This window comes from Microtus pennsylvanicus, chromosome 5 (assembly GCF_037038515.1).
Source record: "Microtus pennsylvanicus isolate mMicPen1 chromosome 5, mMicPen1.hap1, whole genome shotgun sequence".
Lineage (NCBI taxonomy): Eukaryota > Metazoa > Chordata > Mammalia > Rodentia > Cricetidae > Microtus > Microtus pennsylvanicus.
Window position 1 is genome coordinate 47679566 of NC_134583.1, and position 6160 is coordinate 47685725.

Genomic DNA, 6160 nt, shown 5'->3' on the forward strand with positions numbered 1-6160 from the left:
ACTGTGCCCTGGGACACCTTGCTTACTGCAAGCCCATCGGCTAAAGTCCTGGCATCTGTCTTCAGCAGGGTTCTATGGCATCTCCCTAATTCTGCCCTTCTTCCCCTATGCTATAGGCCAAGCCATTTTTCTTTATTTATTAACCAATAAAATCAACACATAGACAGAAGGACCTCCCACACTGACCATATCATAATAACAGCAAATTTAAGGAATTTATGTCTGACAAACCAACTATACACAGAATAGAAGGAATATTTCAGTCTGAATAGGTTAGTCACATGCAAATGAACCCAGGGAATAAATATTACCAAAATAGTTAATCAAAATATGTCTGAAAGAAACACATCACCAAAATAATAGCAATTTATATGCACTGTTCAGTAATAGCTTGATATTAATGGTCTTAATTCCCCAATAAAAATACAGACTAAAGATTAGATTAGAAAATAGGATTTGGTATGTGATGTACTTCTGTATATGTATTGCTTTTATTGGTTGATAAATAAAACTGTTTCAGTCAATATCTTAGCACAGTAAAAGCCAACCATGAAATCCAAACATAGAGATAAAGAGTAGGCAGAGTCAAGGAGATGCCATGTAGCTGCTGAAAGAGACAGAACAGCCGGAACCTTTTCTGTCATTAATATAAATGAGTTAATTTAAGATGTAAGAGTTAGCTAGAAATATTCCTGAGTCTTTGGCCAAAGAGTGTTGAAATTAATATAGTTTTTATATGATTTTTTTGGGTCTGAGCTGTCAGGAAATGAATGAGCAGCCTCTGCTTACAGAGATCCATCAATCCAAAGTCTCTAAGAAAAACACTTCACCAACAAGGACAGATATACCACCTTGAAGTAAGAAAATGTAACCACACAGAAACAACATTCAGAGTCAATAAAATCTTCACAGTAATTCCAATGCTATTATTCACAAAGATGGAAAAAATAATTATAAAATTTACATGAAAATAAAATAACATGATAATATAAACAGGTCTAAATAGTAAAACTGTTGCAAAAGATACCACTATTCTGATTTCATGTTACATGAAATAAATCTACAACAATAAAGAAACATAAAACATAATCCTGGCATAAAAAGAGACACATTTATGAAAGAAGTAGAACTGAGGACCCACATATAGACCCATACAGCTACAGCCACCTTATTAAGACAAAGAGTCTAACAACATTCATTAGAGACATGACAGAATCTTCAACAAATGGTTCTAGTCAAACTGAATAGTGTCATGTAGAAGAATGAAATTTCTCTCACCCTAAATAAAAATCAAATCATAATGGATGAAGGATTTAAAGTTAACCCAACTCCCTGATTCTTTTTTTTCAAGATAAAAAGCAACATTTTTATTGCAAATTATACCATCAAAAAGTTAAATGACAATGCATAGAAAGAAAATAAATATCTGCAAATCATATACTTTATAAGATATTTCATGCAAATGTAAATGTCTTACAATTCAACAAAAAAATGACATTCCTATTAATCATGCCCAAAGAGGTGGATAGAGATTTCTGAAAAGGTCATATAAAAGATTATTAAGTCAAATCCACAGTGAGTACCACTTCACATCCACTATGATAGCTAGAAGACATCATACAGGTATAGGATGGCAAATCACAGCAAGTGTTACTGAGGATGGGGATGACTTGGAATTGTCATTGTAAATCATTGACAAGAGTGTAAACTGGTGCAGCTGTTTCAGAAAATAGCCCCTCAATATGCCAAATATGTTACAGTATGATCACCTTCTATATGCTTTCTGGCATGACAAAGTGTTTTAGAACCGCCTGTTTTATTTTTACATGCCGTGCTGTAGATTTTTCTTTTGTTTATGCTGCAGAAGGAAGAGAGGTCATACATGTGATTCTTGAGAATTTAGGAACATGCAGCAATTTGTAGACACAGGAAAGGAGTTTCTGAACAGTATCCCAGTAAAGCAGTTATTAAGGTAAACAATAAATGGGAGCTCATGAAACTAAAAACCTGTGGGAGTTAGGTCACAGCATCATTAGAGTGAAGCAGCAGTCTACAAAATCAGAACACATCTTTACCAGCTGTATCTCTGATAAAGGTGTAATTAGTAAATACAAATAATGCAAAACAAACAAACAGTAAACAGTACTAAGAAAGCAAACAATTTAATTATAATTGAGGCATGGAAGAAAATAGAGAGTTCTCAAGCAAAAAAATAGAAATAACTGAGAAATATTTACCAAAATGTTCAACATCCTTAACCATCAGAAAATGCCAATTAAAACTACTTTGGGGCTAGAAGATCATGTATGTGGTCAAATAGTTTCTCTGCCTTCTTAATTCTCAATGTCATCCCTTCCCTGGCAGTCCAACAGAGCACCAGCGACAGACTCCCTTCACCCCTATGCATGCACACTGAATCACACAGATTATACTACCCCTTGTTTCTATTCAACCTTCATTTTGTGTCCCAGGACCAAATGAGAGCAGACACCTTCTGTTCATTCCTGCCTGAAGACCATGCAGGCCGCCAAAGGACCTTCTCTACACTCCTGGTGCCCTAGATCTAATTATCAGAGAATCTGTAGTGTTTCAACAGAATGCCATCAGCAGGCCCTCCTTACCCTTGTCCATGCTGCCTGTGGATCCCAGAAACCATCCACCTCCAGTGTTATTTCCTCTTGGATTTTTAACACATGGAAGCTTTCCCCTGAATACACCAGATGAACAGACCAGTAAAACAGGCAGCACACAGAAAACACACTCCCTGAAAATCCAGATAAGAAATAGAAATCAATTAACAAAAGACCCTCCAATCAAAAAATCCAGAAATCAGTATCAAGATGTATAATAATCCCAAACCCAGATGCCCAGACCACAATGTGAGGACACAATCAATAATTCCAAGGGCAATATGTTTCCACCATAACCCAGCTGTTCTATCACAGCAGGCCCTGAGAAATGCAACATAGCTAAAACACAAGAAGAAGACCTTAAAACCAACTATATGGAGATGATGTAGTTCCTTAAATGGATAAATTAAGAAATCTCCTGAAGAAGTCCAGAAAAAAACATGACAATTAGAATGAATGAAAAAATACATCAAAGAAAGTCAAGAAAGCACAAACAACAATTGGAATAAATGAATAAATCCATAATGAAATCTAAGACAGATAAACAGCTGGGAGAAATGAATAAAACTATTTAGGGTCTGAAAGCAGAAATAGAAGCAAATCTGGAAATGAAAATATCTAGAAAGGAGAACAGGAATAACAGAGGCAAGCTTCACCAACAAAATACAAGCGATAGAATATTGAATTTCATATACTGGAGATAAGATAGGAGGCATAAATACACCAGTCAAAGAAAATTTTAAATCTAAAAATATTCCTGGCACCAAACATCCAGGAAATATGGAACTAATATGGAAAAATCTAACTAACCTAAGAATAATAAGAATAAAGGAGAAAAAATCCCCATTAAAGGCCCCCCAAAACATGTTCAACAAAATATTTGAATAAAATTTTCCCCAAAGAAAGAGATGATTGCACTATTTTTATAGCCAGATCCTGGAAACAGCATAAAAGCACTCAACCAAAAAACGAATAAAGAAAATATGGTATATTTATACAATGGAGTACTGCACAGCGGTTAAAAAACAATGTCTTCTTGAAATTTACAGGCAAATGGATGGAACTAGGAAAAAAATATCCAGAGTGAGGTAAGAGGTAACTTAGACACAGAAAGACAAACAGGAACCTTCATCAAGTAACTGATGGAAGCACATGCAGAGATCCACAGCTAAGCACTGCACCAAGCTCTGGGAGTCAAGGGATAAAGAAGGAGGAGCTATATTATGAGCAAAAAAAAACAACAAAAAAACAAAACAAAACAAAAACAAAAACAAGACCAGACAGGAAAACCCATAGAAACAGCTGAACCAAACAAGTGAGAGCTCACTGGCTCCAGACTGACAGCTGTGGAACTTGCATAATACCAAACTAGGCCCTCTGAATCTGGGTATGATAGGCTCTTTGTGTATCATATGTCCTTTAGAAATCAATTTTCTTCTTACTAAAATTACTTTATTGGGAACATTTGGAATTTTTTTTTCCTTTTCATCTCCTTTCATTCACTAATGACGGTAAAGTTGTGCCCGGAGTGTCTATGTGTACAGGTTTATTTCCTCAGCATTTATTTAAAACTACATCTCTTCTTGACCTGTTTCTGCCAATGGTAGACCATTTTCTATCTAAGTGTATTTATGTAATAAACAACCTATATTTAATATCTTGGAGCATTAAAAAAGTTAGTTACTATCATCCCTTTATACCTCTATGGATTTCTCTTTATTTTTCCACTTAATACTTGGACAATCAAGTTCTATTTTCAATAACCACAAATGACAGCAAGACATAAATAAACATGGAAGAGAGTCAAAGTAGCTAGATGCCAATGGAGATTCTCATATCTACAGATGCCATAGGAATAACCATAGGTATTGGAAATCATCCAAAGAAGACACTAAGAAAGGAAGAAGCATTCCACAAAAACTGAGAAACTAGCCTTCACTCTCGGTTAGAGAGCTGACTACAAGAAAATCCCTACAGGTCTACTCAACTATAAATGGAAACATTGATTGTCAATGTTTCCTTTAGGGTTTCAAAGAAATCCAGCAGAAGAAGTATTATGTTCCTATAATCTCAGTACTTGGGAGGTTAAAGAAGTCATATTCTGTATTCAAAGAAAAAGAAAGGCCTCAGAGCTCATTTATTGAGAGAAGAACTTCTCAAAGAAAGCCAAGAAACACACCCAAGGGAATTCATTAACTTCTATTTTCTAGACCAGCATTTCAAGGGGAGGATATTTCTTCTGGGGAATAAACTCCTCTGAGAATAAACATAGGAGAAAGAAAAGAAAAGGTCATGGGCTCAGAAGACAAAGCAAAGTCTCCCTGACAGGCCTCTAGCTTACCCCTGTCCTAGGTACATTTAGTTGAGCCTCAACTTCATCCTTTGGACATCTCTCTAATTCCTGTTTTCTTCTTGCAACTTTGATCTGTCTTCCCAGACAGTATCATGACTAAAGAAGCCTGAACATCTGAACCAAATGACAATTTAAAACTTGCCATAAAGTTAGTGATACTCCCTAAATTCAACCTGCTATGAGGAAACAGTTTCTACAAATTCTTAGGTTTATGAACAGGAAAAGCATTTTCTAGCTCCTTACAGTGTCAACCAAAGACATTTAGTTTCCTGGCTGTACCCACTGACACATCTAGAGTGTATCTTCAGATGAGATGAATGACTATAATAGCCCAGTTGCCCAATATTGGATGGACTTGGTCATACTATACTAACAACAACACAAACGAATTAAGTACTGCTGAAGAAAAATGCATCCTCTCTCTTCAAGCTGCATCCAAGTGTATCTGTGGTGATCAAGCAGTTGGATTTCTCACTAGCTGAGGTAAGAATTTTATTCTTTTTAATTGAAATATGTAGCCTTTAGTTGTAGTTAATCAAAAAATCTAAAGCCAACCCTAAGAATTTGAGGTACTTTGTCCAGTTTCCTAGATCTTTTGGATCTATTGTCCTTCCATACCTTTCAAGTGTTAAGGTACTGAAGGCTCCAAGAAACCAATGGAGGGTAATGAAATGTTAATATACATATGCCAAGTTGTGTCTGAATGAATCAAGGATGCTTCGCTTACATGCTCTGAATTGGCTTTAGTGTTGTTGTTTCTTGCAGAGCACAGTCTCCTGTTGATTTTAGATTACTGACTCTATGGTTTCACCATAAGACTGGGTACCATGCACCAATTTCTAAGCAAATATTTATCTAAATAAATAGATGGCCCTCCTCTCTCTCTATCAATAAAATCACTGTGTACTTGCAGGAGAGAAACTGGAACATTAGGATCAAAAGCTGTATCAGATTAGGATTATTGTGCAAGAGCATAATACAAAATAGCTATTCTTTAGTTGATTTTAGTCATTCTTACAAGAAAGAAACAGACAAATTTTCTGTGAAAGGTCCATATATGTTATATTTCTGTGCCTTTCCAGCTACACAATAATTTGATAAAAAGAAAAATGTCCAAATAATTTCCAAAGTTTTAACTGTAATAGAAATACTTTCTTAAACACAATACTGTATAGTT